Below are 16,215 nucleotides of genomic sequence, written 5' to 3'. Positions count from 1 at the left end.
CAAAGTCAGGAAGGATATACCTGAATAAACATGCACTGTGTGTATATGTGTGTGTGTGTGTGTGAGTGTGTGCACACATAAGCCCACACACTTCTGCCAAAGCTCTTCATTTGTGTGTAAGTGTATGTATGTGCGTGTGCATATCTATACATGCAGTGTGCTGCTGCTGCTCACATGCATACTGTACATATGATGATTAGGAGGGTTTGTAAGAGAGTGTGTTCCTGGGTGGGTGGGTGTGCGCATGCCCAGGAGTGCTTGTGTGTATGTGTGTGCGTGCATGCGCATGGGACAGGTTGTAATTTACAAAGGGAACATGGAGACTCATGAAGGGGCAGGACCCAGGGGAGTCATCAGGCTGAACTGGCTGTTCCCGGGACGTGCCCTGGGAAGAGACCCGATGTCACTCGGATAAAAACAACACACACGCCCTGTCAAACAGCAGGGAGGATGGATGGATGGAGAGAGGACAGGGGAGCAATAAAAAAGACGGAAAAGAGAATAATGACCGCCAGAGCTAAATGGACAAAGACGAGAGACAAAGAGAAAGATGAATAGATACGAGGGAAAAAAAGGAAACGAGACAAAGAGCGATAGGAAGAGATGGAGAAAGACAAATAAAAAGAAAAAAAGTGAAGAATGTGCAACCTATGCTCCCCTGGAAATAAAACGTCATGACTTGGCAGAGTATGGCAGAGATTCTGATACTGTAATGTTTCATAAAAATATAAAATACACTCACGCTCGAACCCCTGCTGGACTCCCAGGTGGACCGCTAATGGCTAACAGATAATAGTTTGATCCAGTGACAGCGGTGTGATTCAGCAGAAATAAAATCAGTGTGACTCTTCAAAACCATAAACAATTCACAAGTCAAAAGTCCTTTGTGCGTCTGTTGCAGAGCTCTCCAAATTGACCAGAGAAGGAAAAAGCATTTCTTTTAGCCTCCTCCCTTTCCAAATAAATCTGAATGGTGAGAAGTACCTGCACAGCAGCAATGGTCCAACAAGAGTAAAAAACAGACTTTGGTGACAGCTGAGTTGGATAACATGACAGGTTAAGATGAGTCAGTTTACTGCTGTCACTCATACATCTCTCTTTATCACCGATGAGCCCCAGTTGTGTGAGGGGGAATATAAAGGCAACATCTGTGGAACATCCTCAGCCTATAACGAGTTACATAGATTAATAGGTCTTATTTAAAGAACTATTAAGAAAGATTAATATTATCATTAGAAGCTGGTCAAGAGGTATTGGATGCATTTTATGGCACTATCTCAAAAGTGTGGACATCAGGCCCTAATTTAGTTTTAAAACCTGTGTTTTCTGCACTGCTCCTCTGCATGAGTCTTTGCCCCCCACTGCACCCCAATTACAGAGACTTCCTAATGGATATCCTCTTGTCTCTGCTCTCTGATCCCCTATGGCTCCTGTGAGATGAGGCCTTGTTTGTCTGCACATGTGTGTGTGTGTGTGTGTGTGTGTGTGTGTGTGTGCATGTGTGTGTATGGCATTACTGTACTGTATGTATGCACTGTAATTGGATAGGACTTTACACAAGCATCCTCGGGGCTGTTCTCTGCAGGTTGTACTGTATGACCTGGCGACCTGGTTACTCCAACTGATATTTGACCCTTTGCAGTGGTCTGTCCAGTGAGCTGCCTCATGCTGACTGTAGGTCAGCTAAAATGTGCATATTACAGCCATAAACAGACATTTAGAATTTCAGTGGAAAACATCAAGTATTATTTAGTTCATTTTTCAAGTGACATACTCTGTTACCTAATAACTACTTACCTTACTATACTATAAAATATCTTATCATTTTATACTGGACTATACTATATTATGCTATGCTGTACCTTGCCGTACCTTACTATACTATACTATTACTAACATATCTGCACCTTTGGTGTTTTCAGTAAGAGCTTGTAAGTTTGCAACTTGTGTCAAATGCCAATTTAAACCCAATTTGGCATATGGCTTTTTAATGACAATTTTACTTTTTAAACCCATTTTATTAATTATATTATTTATAGCCTGGCAAGCGATGTTCCCTCTAAGCTGCGCGCCTGCGCAATCGCACACTGCTCCCGCTTTCTCCGCGTACAGCAAAGCTATGTAGCGCATAAAATTACAATGTGCGACAGTGTGCACATCTGATGTTGCTCACAGTGGTCCGAGGAATTCTCAGGGAGTTTGTGTGTATGCTCAGACACATGAAAAATTAAGGGGAACATTAGCTACAGACAACATGTTTTTCTTTTTTCTCATTGTCTCCAGATATTTCCAAATCATCCCCCATGTGGGATGATTGGCTTAGATTGAAATTCTAGATTGTCACTGTGCCTCAGGGGTGGCAATCATAATATCAATACTGCCCTTTGGCTTTGTCCCACACAATAAAACTGGACTTGTTTACTTCCCCCAAGATTAGATTTGATGATAAGAGTGTAAATTGGCATTCTTCCATTAATTTGTTCTTTTCAATCTATCAAACATGATATCTGAGATACTGGGTGTTGTTTTCTGAGTTGATGCTCATTACCTCTGTACCACTAAATCTCTGTCAGCGAGGAAAAAACACCCTGATTCTGTGCAACTGTGTATGCTATGAGTTTCCAGGAAAAGTGATCAAAGCCTCTTCCTTTTCTCAGGGTTCAAACAGTGAAGGGATATTTACTGCTTTGTTTGGTAGTGGAGCAGAGGATTGCATCATTAGATGAAGAAGGGAAACCAGGAACACTTTACCTACATTGATAAACAGAGAGGTGTGTGACAACCGCAGCAACAAATGGCCTCATTAAAAAAAGCTTTATCTGACTGATGCACAATTTAATAGAGACTATATTTGTATTTTTCTGTACGTGTTAGATACATACAATTGGTCATTTAATTGTACTAAGTAAGACAGCTCTGTATTGACAAGTGAATTACAATTCCATCCATCAGTTGTCTGCATCACTTCTCCTATTCAGTATCTCAGGGGCTGGAGTCTATCACAGCAGTGGGCAAGAGGCAGGGTCCAGCTTAGACAGATCACTAGTTTACGAGGGGGTTTACACAGTCAAACATTCGTGCTTGTATTAATTCTCTAATTCATCAAACCTGCATGTTTTTGGACTGTGGGTGGACAGCAGAGCACCCAGACGAAACCCAAACAAACCCAGGACTCTCATGGTGTGAAGCAGTGGTTGCAACTACTGAACAAAATACACCCAAGATAGTTCAAACAATATGATACTAACATTTGAGGGAAATTAGGTTTTAGAGCTGTTGAGCTCAAACAAAACCTTCCTCTCTCACAAAATCTTCAATAAGCCAGTAAGCCTATATAAACATGGGGATTTTAAAGACTTTTAATTGACCTCAGACTTCATTTTTTGTGCAGTGGCCAACTATAACACTATAAAAACACCATCAAGAAAGGGTACAATAAAAAAAGCTACATATAAGTTTTGTTCCAATGTCAATAGTCTAATGGATGACTATCACTGATAAAACATCTAATAAAGTCCATTATGAGAAGCAGAGACCAACAGAAACAGTTGTTTTATGACTTGAGTGTGCAGTTAAAGCACACCTGTGTGTTTTCCAGGTAGCAATTAAAGCCAGAGTGATCACTGCAGTTGGCCCTGTTGTGCCATTTTATATCATTATTGTGGCATACATGACAGGTGTTTCATTATGTCTGCATCACTGGTCATTACTTGACCAAACAAGTGACACTGAGATTATAAATCAGTGAAAATGAGAAATGATAAGTTTCTTCAACCATCCTTTATGACCTACAAAATGATGTCTACATATGTTCTGTTTAAGTCAACATTCAGATATTAGCAAACTTCCATTTTAATTTTAAAAGATAAACAATATTTCAATAACAGGGAAATTCATGGGAAAATTTTCAAAAATATGTGGGTTCAAGTTATTATATGTTTGATATGTCTATGTCTATAATGTGATATGTCTCCTCGTGCATATAGATATGGGTACCTCATCAATTCACATGTAAAATTAGTGTGTCCTTCTTTCTTTAGTAGTTTATTTTTAAATGGATATGACCAGTATTTTCCATGGTGTCACACAAGGAAGCCACTTCTGGCCCACTTCTGTTTTCATCAATGGAATGATCAACCATATGTGGTAAAAAATAAAATACTAATGAAGCTGTGTATGCAGATGATTCACTTTTGCTCTATGCCTAATCTACATCTGTGGATTTACAGGATGCTCAAATTACTAAATTGCAAATTGTTACTGAGTGAATGAAAAATCTTAAAATCAGACCAATGTGTTGCATTTAGTATTTGAATTTGTGTTATAAGTAATAAAACAAAATGACTACAAAACTAGATAATCTTCTGTCATGGTTTAACATCACTAATAATATGATAGGATGGAAAATGACAATGATATGAGTCATTTGGTTGAGTGCTGCAGAGAAACTTTTAAAGAGACATGTTTTTAAAGACCTGGACCACTCATGTCTATTTGTGTCTCAGTGTGATGTGTTGTGTGTATATGTGCATTCATATGTAAACAAGTGTTGGAGAGAAAAAAGAGAGAAAAAAGATTGATCAACAAAAAAGAAAAAAGTTAACATTATATGAAGTTACATATGTATTGTATTGTACTTTTTGTTGTTTGTTCTGTTTTTGTTTTCTCAGGTTGGCTGCTTTTGTCTGTCTGACTCTTGTATGTGTGACTAAAAAAGAGACACTTTTTGGAAAACTAAAATGTTTGTTTGTTTTATATGATAGTATGGCTCATCTGAACTTTAACCCACTCACAAACTAATTTTTGTCAGAAATTATAATAATTCCAGGCAGGGGTTTGCCCATTATTTGAATGTGCATTAAAACTAATCATTCATTCAAAATATCACTTAAGACTTTTATTCATGAGTTTTCTAAGATGCCCATTTGAAGGCTATAAATATGAACAGAAGCTACATAATGGTGAAACATAACAAGTACTGCACAGAGTCCGTGAGCTTCTTTATTTCTATTATATTCTGACTTGGGTGGGAATATTACGTTACATTGTGCATCATTCTCATAAGGATCAAACCATTCTGTGGCTGCTGCAGTCTGATTAAAACATGTCATCTAACTAGAGATTACTTGTGAGGAATAGTATAACTATGGTAGTGTCAGCCTATCAAGTATAATTTTTCTACTTTATGTTTATTTTCCTTTTATCGCCATAAATTTTCAGCCTATTTCTTTCTTGTCCTCCCAGTCCTTTTGGCATGACCAATCCAGCCCTGTCCTGGCAACAGTTGGGGAGCTTGGCTGTAGGGCCATGTCCTCATACAGATGAATAGTGGCTCTTCCAAAGAGCAGTTGTAGGGTGTCTGGGCCCCAGGCCCCGGGCCCCAGCTGCTATCTCAGCTTCACAGTCAGTCTGCTGAGTGTGAATATTCATCAAGCTGGCCAGATAATCATAGGCTCACCGGTGTTTGTGTTGCTGCCTTAGGGGTTTATATGAGGGCTGAGGGGCCCATTCAAACACATGAGGTTCATTTTATTGCCAACAAACAATGTAACATGTTTTTAGGATATGTCTCTCATGAGCACTACATCATTGTGTGATACACATTGTTTCAATGAAATCATTAAATAATAGTGGGCTACATCATACCACAGAATATTGGCTCATAATAACTGTTAATTTTCTCCATACCCCAGGGATGTTAGAAAATAAGAGAGGAAACCATGAATTGTCAGACATAACTAATATTATGTACAGTACTGTACAGTAAATGCACACACTTTGCCTGAATTCTACTGGAAAAGTTCACCACAGAAAAACCATGGTGGGAGCTGGCTGGCCTGACAGGAACCAGAATAAGTAGCTGTGGGCCCTTTTGGCCCTCATGATGCTTCATGATCCTGCAGGCCTGTATGGCACAAAGATGTTGAACAGTCTCAGCACCCTGCTCTACTGAACCAAGTAATTCCCTGCCAGTTGGAGGCTTATAGAGTGATTCTGCTCCCTGGGAAGATGCCTTTCACAGCTACAACATGGACAAATCACTATTTTCATGGCTTGACTTCCCCTCCAGAGCCGGGGCTCTTGCTCCCATGGTATACTTAGGGAGAGGGTTAATTCCCGGGTGTCTTTTGCCCAACACTGTTAATAAAATTGGGACCTCTGACTGGGCAGGAAAAGACTCTATTTTTGGGAATAGGCGTAGGACCAGATGGTCAAATGCCCACAATTTGCTCTCCTCTGCAAATTAGGTTGGATGAAATCAAGGCAGCTGCTGGACAACTGTGGGGGATTAGATGGATACTGCAAGTTGACATGTTTTGGTTCAAACCATTGGGGACACACCAATTTTTACAAGAACTCCAGGAAAATTTTAACTTAGGAAAAAAAAAAGAAAATTAAGAGCTTTCCGGAGTAGACGTTACAGTATGTAATCCCCTAGCAATCTCTCAGCGTGTCGAATAATTCCTCTACACGGCAACAACAGCTTTGAGGATTTACAAATGGCTCCTTAGGTATTATACACCATGTTTGGATAATTCATTCTGCCTGTTTAGGTGAACATACCACAGAGAGCATGTGTGGTATCTTCTTTCCTTTCCAGTGGTCTCCTTTTCTGTCCCTCCTCCCCCCTCTCCCGGGGCAGCAGAAAGCGGGGGCGCTCGTGGCGGTAAGAGCGGATCCTCCAGGTGATTGAGTTTTCAGCCAAACCACCTTGCATAATTAAACACGTGGTGGGCGAGCCTGATCAGGTTTCGTGGTTGATTCAGATTACCATGTGTATACAAACAGATGGAAGCGCGTCACACATACTCTCTTCTGCGTAAAGTACACACACATACATGCAGACACGCACACACAAACACACTTCCCAGTATGGCCAGGCTCTTGGTTATGCAGCTTTGTGGGAGGCTATCTCACACCATTATCTGGCTGTATGGGCCGGCTCTCTCCCTCTCACTATCTGCTGTACAATCAACTGTGGCTTCAAAACAACTTAATCCCTCTGACTGGCACGCTGCGCTCTGTTGTTGCTATGCCGGCTAGATGTCCTGCACCAGGGTACAATTTCACACCATTGTATACCACTCAGTCCGGTAGTTATGTTTATCCTTAAGGGTATTATGGCAATGCATTTTTCCCTATTGAACGAGCAACAGCACCTCACTGATGATTTAAACATACTTCCTTCATGCTCTGGACACTCTAGATTTATGGTGCCAAGCACAGGAACTGGGAGTCTTTTGTTTATCAGTTCGGGTTCATGGCTGCAAAGACTTAAGCAAAGCCTTTGTACGCCTGCATACACACTGTCTACACGTTTTATGTAGTGTGAATACATGGAGAAAATGTGAAATGATGATCTATTAACATTTTTTACATAGGATACTGTCTGCAACGCTCTGTCCTGCTCTGATACACTCCCATGCAATGACCCTTCATTGCAGATTGCACATTTCTAGAAGCTGAGATCAGTTTAGCATCTTCATTTTCTGCATGAGTACCTAAAAAAATTGTATTTTTTCTTTTTTTCTCCCCATTCTTATTTATCATCTTGCATGCTGCTTAGATTTATCCTGCAGTTCCTTTAGGATCCTCACTGCTCTGACACATCCCCACATCTTCTGCTATGACATGTCCTGTCAGACTTGATGGAAGAGGTATTCATACAGCAATCATATGTCATTATTAATACATTAACATGTTAACAGCATTTTAATGTTGTATTTGTTTAATGTTAGTGGTTTTATATACAATTAGACTGATGTTTAGTCTTTAATATTGATTCATATTTTACAAGTCCATTATATGCTTTGTATGGACGAACTTACTATAGCTGTCATTAAATGTAGTAGAGTAAAAAGGACAGTATTTACCTCTGAAAAGTAGTGGAGTAGGAGTATAAATCAGCAGAAAATGGAACATGTTAAGTTCTCTAAAATATTAAATATGGTTGAAAAAGTAATAGATAATCAATTATTCCCACTGAATTTCTCACTTGGACACTTTTTTCGATTTTTCTCTAAAACTACAAGAGGAGAAAACCTACTGATATCGTCCTTAGCCCTGCCCTCCTTCTTCCATGCTTCCTGCTGTGCCACACGCCCGCCGGACTGGCATCACACCCCTGGGCTGTGATACCGAGTGATGTCACACACCTGGCCGGCCTCTGCCACCACCGTGACACCCGATCATGTTCGGCATGGCCTTGGCACTGTTCATGGATGTTGGTACAAGTGTAATGTGACAGCTTGTTCCTTTCACATGGCATCCGTCTGATGTCGTCTCTACACACGCTGATAGGCTTATGCTACTCAATTACAGCACGCATCACTTGCCAGGACACAGGAAGTGCAGATCCATTTGGATCACTCCTGTCAATTGATTTGGATCAGGTGTGCATTTTGGGGATACCAATGGCTGCTAAGTTTGATACAAGAACATGCTGCGAGTGGCTTACAATCTCCTTCATCACTTAAATTTACACAGTAAATACACTGGAACAGACCACACACACACTCGAGCCAACATGGACAAGAGTTCAGAGTAATGTGACATTTTGACATCTACACATCCATGAAAACAACAATAAACAAACACCATGTGCTGATGAAGACTGTGTGACATGGTCAAAAAGCTACAGAACAAATGATTAAATGGACCTTGAGCTGAAATTGTTTTTTAAAAGCTGTTTCCAAGGCCAAGAATAAATTGTCAAGCTAAACATTCTTCATTGGTTTTAATGAAATATGCAAATAAAAGTGTATTTTAAATGAAATAATACCTGAAATAAAATAAAATAACTGAAGAATGAAAATCTTCTCATAAAAACAATATTCTCACAAAGAATATGTCCTCATAAAACAAATGTCTCAACTTCACTGTAAAAAAAATTCTAAGTTAACCATCTCTAAGACACAGATGTTAGATTTCTGGAGTTGGACATTTTTATTAGGTTGTTGACATTTACAGGCAGCAGCCCATGACATTAATTGTGTCCAACTGAATTTTTAGTGCTTGCAAAGACATTTTTTTTTTTCAAGTCATAAGTGGTCAAATTTAGTAAATTCAGTAGTCTAGTAGATTTAGTGGTCCAACAGTATAACTTGATTCTATTTTCCCGACCTGTACACACTCCATGCTGTCACACAGACAGGGTGACAGAGCAGAGTGGTTTACAGCTGGTAAGGACATAACCATTGGCTTGAATGCTACGATGCGTATGGGAGAGGCCTCTGGGCTTCCACCACCTGCTCCATTTCTCACATTCTGTCACACCTTAGGGGACATATCTCATCCGGTCCGCAACCCAATTACTCCACAACACGTTTAACTGCCATCAAACGCTGCACAGCGGGGGTGCAAGGGAGCTGCACAGAGCACGGGCTGTTGCCATGGCCACTGTCACTCAGCAGATTTCCAAGAATGGAAAAATATACAAAAAGCTTCCTGATTGGTTGTTGTACTATTTTGACCAACAGAGAGAGAGGGCCAGTACTCACAACAATCACAGACACTGTTGTTATGCAATTGAGTGATTAGAATATGCACATTTGTGAATACTGGCCAGTTTTACTTGTTCAGTTGGAAACATGTCAGAGAAAGTGGTTTGAGGCAAATTGTAGTCTCTCTCCCTGGTTTGCATATCAGATAAATCATGATATAACACCATGTGCTCCCTCATATGATCTGTGAAAGTATAAGTAGATGCACCAAAGGGGAGGATTTTTATATTAGCGAAAAAAATCAGCTGAAGGAAATTATTTTATCTGTCACTGAGAGTGTTATTGTGCTTTTTGCAGTATAATGTTATAAATAAATAAAAAACAATAAATAAACTAAAAGAATATCCTGTCAATCAATGATATTTCCTTAAACAATACCTGACATTCAATGCTATCACCAGTTCCTGGTAAGTCAAAAGGAAAAAAACACCTGAGTTCCCCTCAGGTAGAAGTACAGAGGAAACAGAGACGTGCAGAGGCAGAGAGGAAGAGGGTGAAACGTCACCAACACTTGTGACCACACACAGTGAGACTTTCCACTTGACCAGAAATCAGACATTTCTGTCAGAGACAGCTGATAAAATGCCTACTTGGCTCAGCCAAAACATTGTCTCCTGCCAGGAGGATAACCAGTGAAAAATTTTAAGTGGACCAAAATACTCCGGCACCAAACAAAAGCTATATGGAGCACAAGGAGGAGTATATATACTGTATATATATTCCCTCAATATAATTTTACGGTCTAGATTTCAAATAAATGTATGTTACAATAAGAACATAATGTCTTGACAGAAATATGCAATAATATCTAAAGCTTCCAAAAATAATGAGCAGTTCAGTATTGCCAAGAGTAATTCCAGTGAACTGAACAAATATTGGTTTTGTGCTGCTTTTGATTTGTTTCATTTTGCTCCTTGACTATGCTTAGATATTGCATGTTTAGCACACAGAAAGTAGGGAATAACAATCAGCCCAACAGATAATCTTTGAACTTTCCTTGCTCCAATATCAATAAAATGTTTTGAAAGTAGTTTAAACCCACTCTGTTAAAAAAAAAAAAAAAATGACATGCTTCTCTGCAGAGCTGTACTCCTGAATTTTGCACCTGCATGGACCAATGAAATGATAACCTTCAGAGGTCACAAGTGGAACCAATGTGGACGAGGTGTCTCTATCCAGCCTGTGATATTGATTCAGATCCTGTCAAGGTGTACACGTAGCTCCTGTGAAATAGTGATGAAGTCATGTCTTCCCCTTTGATTCTTGTTGGTCATGGTGACAGCATCAACAACAGGAACAGGACCTGACTAACACGCTCATTTCCCCCAGGCAACGCTTCCTCTGACTCAGTGCCTTTGGCCCATGAGAGCAAGACACATAGGAATACACACAAACCAGCCCCCACGCCCCTCACTGCTAATGCATGAGCACATGTAAAGGCACGCTGACCACTCCCACAACTTGCATTTATATCTCCCTCTATCACAGACTGAAGAAAACAGCACACATAGTCAGTTATAAATGTGACAGTCTATCTTTTCTCTATCAGGAGACCTTTTTAAGCATCAAAGCGGGGGAAACTCAGCGCCACTCAATCATCATGGCGTTGCTGCAGGGCAGCGCCACAAACACACTGCTGAGGCCAGATACCAGGCCAAAACTAATGTGGAACGGAACCCGCCTGGGTCTTTTAACCATCGGACTCAGAGATACTACACAAGGGGAGGAGGTGGGCGGGGGGACTAATGGGGACCAGAGGTCTGTGGTCTACGTGATGCTGGCCAGAGAGACCAGACGGCCGATGACTGATCTAGAAGGAGGAGGGAGTGACGGTGGGGGGGAGGGGAGGTCATTAAGGAGTTGCTCCGGCTCTAATCATAGAATAACACTCCTTTTATCTACCTTCAGCGCCATGTCACCATGAGAAAAACCAAAAGAGTGTAATCCCGTACCGTAAGCCCTGGTACAGCAGCGAGTTGGGGTGAAGTTCACTGATGAGTCTCGGCGAGGAAACATCTGCAAACCATCCAGTTGGAATGAGTCTCAAAACAAGGGGAGCTTGCCTGAAAAAGAGGAGGATTAATTGGATTATTTCAAGGAGTAGTTGTTTGCTGTAGTCATTAAATGAATCATTATTTATATTGTGCAACACTTGCATGGCTGTGAAGTATCATCCCATAAAGTAAATCCTGATCCCGTTGGCCAGGAGTATGTATAAAAAATAATGTCACTTTGGCAGTGAGTAAAAGTTTGGCTTCAAGTGTAGAAACTGTAAATCCACAAAAGATCTCTAGCTGTCTGTGGTTAAAGAAAGGGAGAGGAGCTCCAAAATCCTGACTAACTGTTCATCGACTGTGTCATCAGCTCCTGTTGCAGGTTTGGGTTTCAGCGAATAAAGCAGAACAGCTCAGAGAAAGACACAGCAAACATACAATGAGATCCAACGCACCGATCTGGTCTGAAAACACACACAGGATGTGTGAATTGGCTCATTCACATAATTTGCTTTGACATTTTCATTCCTGAATGGTGAGTAGTGGATCCAACGCAGATCTTAAACTGATTAAACAGGCCTGAGGACGGAGTGAGGAGGGCATTAGTTAAGAAAACAGAGGCGAGGGCTGAGAGCGACAGGGGTTTGGCTTATCGGCGCTGTGAGCCGAGGCACTCTTAATTCACTCTGAATTAGTGTCGTGTGTGCTGAAATAATCATCCCCTTGTTTATTTGTTCAGGCCTTGGCACAAGCCTTTATCTAGCTGGATGGCAGTCGCACCTCCACCCTCCACCCTCCTCTCTCCCCTAGAAACTCGGTGTGGGTGAAAACCAAACACTGATTTACCAGGAAACGTGGGACAGAGGGTCACTTGAACCTGTCTTACAAAATCTCCACTTGTTTTCTGTGAGCTTTGGCGCTCCATCAGCAGCTGGGGAACATGACTGGGCTGGGTGACTGACAAGCCCTACAGGGAAAACCTGCCTGTCAGACTAGTGTTTTTAATAGCCTTTGAAATAGGGGAGCTCTCCACAGAATGTCACACCTCAGACTGCATTACTTGGCCTTGGCATGACAGGCAAATAAGACTGTGATTGAAATGTAGTTATTACTCAGTGCGTAGAGTGACAGCGTGTAAACTGAAGTGAAACGTTAATTGGCACTGCAGCACAGCTGCTGAGCTGATACATACAATAGTACAAAGGCACGTAATCCAAGTTTGACAACCTGCCTCACACTTCACAGTATATAGACCCATCGGTTATGTTTCCTCTAAGTCAAAGCCCTCAGCCATCGGCTATGACAAATTTTTATTAGAAATCACTCTGGATTGTCTGCATCTGCAAGGAAAACCACGAAACTGTACGCAGCATGCCTCATTAATTTGCAGATGTGCTGACTGATTCACTTATAGGACCGTGTAAATAACCCAGAGACCAAACAGAGCAGATTACATGGACAATCCAGACATCAGCGCTCTCGCTAATTATAGTCATCACTCACTGGAAGAAAGTAGACATCTGTTGCCACACATGTAATGAAATTGGGCAGTGGAAAAATAGTTTGTGATTTATAAATAAATCAAACACAGTTTAAAATCTGTGGAGGTGAATGTCATTCCACAATATTTACACAGTCTGTAACATGTAATAATGCAACAGATCCATCTGAATCTACTCAAGTCTGACTCACTCAGGATTTTATGACTTTTTTGATTCCTCATCAAGGCCCGTTCCTCACCTCTGGCCCCATGAACTTGCAGTTTGCATGCGTATCACATTGGCACAGAGTCTCCATTTTGATTTCCATTGTGGCCGAGTCTGTCATTAAGAGCTCAGAAACAATGGCCAGAATGAGTGGTGCCACAGTAAACAGCTCCCCTGTGAATCCAAGCACAACAGTTCCACATCGCGGGAATGGGAGCTTTAGCGACTGCGCCGAACTAGCTCTTGAGACTGCAAATCATGTAATGACATTATTGTAACCAGTAAAAGCTCATTCCCACACAATAGCTCTAAATCACACTATAACGGAAAATGGTGGGTGTACCGCATAGATGATAAGTGAGAAAGCAGCCTGTGTCTCTTTGCCCTCTGTGCCCTCACTCTGACCTCTCTCTGTGGTTCACTGGGATAGGACAGATTGTGCTTTTGTGGGTCTGGAGTGCCAACTGTTGTCTGCCAGTTGCTCAACAAAGAGTACTAAACAATTTGGGGCACTCCTTAGAATAAGTGCAGCGGGCCTCAAAGAGGCATTCACTGGCACTGCGATGTTTGTATTACTCGATGGTAAAAGACATGTTGATGTTTTGGCATGGCTTGGATGTTTGGAGGTTCTTAACTCCATGATTCATCAGCTCAAAGATCTTTGCCCACTTTTACACCCTTTCAACAAAATTCCCCTCTGCCATCGCTCAACCTACTCTGCTGTACCTCCTCTTGGATAGCCTGTGACAGCAGATTCAACTTATGATACTTGTATTTCGATTTTGGCTTCAGTGGGACACATTTTGTTATATCTTGTTTTCTTAAGATGCTGCATGATGTGTAAAATCTGCTCACTGTAGTGAAGGCCACATCCTCCATCAGAAACTCACAGGTGGGCCCTTGAGGCGAGATTCAGCATTCAACAGGCAGAGATCTGTTTCTGGGCAGCAGGCACATTTTACTACAACGGGGTGTGATTTTAACGAGGAACAAATTGTCTTTTGATGAAACTACGTAATTAAATTCTTAAAGGAGTAGTTTGGGAGCTGCACTTTTTTATTTCTCATTTAGATTTAGATGAAAATGTCAATACCATGCTAATATCTACAATAAATATAAAGCTAAAGCCAACAGTTAGCTTAGCCTGGTTCTGTCCAAACGTAATAAAATCTGTCTAACAGCACCTCCATGTTGTGGTTTTACCAGGGTTTTAGATTTCGTTAGCTTTGGACAGAGACAGACTAGCTTTTCTCCCCCTAATTCTAGTCTTTATGCTGAGGTAAGCTAATGCTCTACTGGATGTAGTTTCACATTTATTGTACAGACATGAGAGTGGTATCAGTCTTCTCATGTAAGCCAAATAAGAGTACAATATTTCCAAAATTATTGAGCTATCCCTTAAATAAATAATAAATTACACCTTTTAGTCTGTCGTGATGAATGTGTTTCTAAAATGTATTGTGCCTTAACGGTACTCAGAGTTTCAGCTGCACCACAAACAGAACAGAGTGAGAGTCAGTATTTTGCAAACACTTTTTTGTGGTTGTTTTCCACTGCAGGAGCAGGTGTAGTAGCGGGGCACTAAAACCCGTTAAAAGAGTCAAGCCCCAAGTGAGAGCCAAACTCCTACTGTTCTCACCTGTCAGCACACCACAAACACACTACAGCATGAACCAGCTTTTCCACTCAATTACACTCAGTGGCCCTGTTGTGGCTGCCACTGTCAGCAACCAATTTAATGGACCACTAGTCTGCATATTGGCAAACACTCAACCTGACTCTCATCTTTTTGTTGTGGAGGTTTTCTAGCCAAGCACAGCATAACATCCAGTTAAGAATCATGTTAGGAGATGAATTTCTGAAAGTAGGCAGATGCAGATGTGTATAGTGAAATATCCAACACCAGTGTGCTAGACCTTCAGAAGTATTGGCACAGATGCCTAGGGCATCACTGAGAGGGCATCATTTTCAGTGAGTAAGAGACTGTGTGAAAGCTGTCTCCAGACCACACCACTACTGTCACACTGTTACTTAAGACTCTAACCGCTCTCTCACATTTACACGTGGGCATAACTGTAATCACAGGAGGATTACACCGTTTGTAATCTCAGTCTCCAAGCATGTCTGTATGTGGGAATGAGTAGACTGCCTTCAAGTCAAACTAACAGTGTAGATAGTGGTGGCTCTATAGTGCTTTACACAAAGATGAGGACAAGGGGTTACACCACTGATATAATATAAACACTTGGATTAGCAACTTATTAGAAGGGAACGGAGAAGGGAGAATCCAAATTGTTGCTTTGAAAAGTTAAAGGTGCCCTGTGGAGTTTTCTTGTAAACAAACAAAAAGATCATTTACATTTGGTGTTTCTTACCAAAATGCATTGTGAGTATCCTTGAGGACCAACCGACACATTGAGTATATTAAAATCTTGAAACATGGACAAAGCCACTTTTTGAATATTTTAAATTGTGTATTATTTACATCCCATTTTGCTTGCAATGAGAATTTACACAGAAAAATACATTTTCAGATCTTTAACAATGGTCCTGTTGCAGTAGTACCATATAGTATATATTCTACCACAATGTCCTGCTTGTTTCCATTACATTATGTGCAATATGGACATATTTAGCTCTTACCTATTAGCCTCTATAAGTATTTATTGGGGAATTCTGTAGGAGCTTGTAAAGTGAAACAGGAAATGTGGGAAAAGAAGCACTGTCTTGATTCAAACCAGGAATGTTGCAGTTACATGGTACATATCTTAGACCGCAAGTCACCACGGTGCCCAACAATCAGCTATAATTATCCATGTTAAACAGTTGGCTAATTCTCATGTAGCTTAGATTTATTGAGGAAGACAAATTACACATTTTTGCATTGCTGTCAATTCATTAAAGATTTAAACATATCTTCTAAAATAGAAATTGGAATATCATCTGGTAAAAATCAACATAAGGCTGCTGTCACTGATTATAAGGTGAAAAAAAAACTATCTGGAGTACACA

At 40.8% G+C, this 16,215-nt stretch overlaps 1 long non-coding RNA gene across 4 annotated transcripts in view; it reads right to left on the bottom strand.

Annotated features, from left to right (window-relative positions):
* LOC108896805 (uncharacterized) overlaps window positions 1–16,215 on the bottom strand; it is a 164,873-nt gene that overhangs the window by 96,449 nt on the left and 52,209 nt on the right. For all 4 annotated transcript variants that reach the window (XR_001963182.2, XR_001963183.2, XR_001963185.2 and 1 more), the window contains exon 3: window positions 11,456–11,566. This is a non-coding gene — a long non-coding RNA (uncharacterized LOC108896805). The remainder of the gene's footprint in view (window positions 1–11,455; window positions 11,567–16,215) is intronic.

The sequence above is a fragment of the Lates calcarifer genome, linkage group LG7_1 (genome assembly GCF_001640805.2).
Source record: "Lates calcarifer isolate ASB-BC8 linkage group LG7_1, TLL_Latcal_v3, whole genome shotgun sequence".
Classification (NCBI taxonomy): Eukaryota; Metazoa; Chordata; class Actinopteri; family Centropomidae; genus Lates; species Lates calcarifer.
This window is presented reverse-complemented; position numbering and strand designations above follow the sequence as displayed.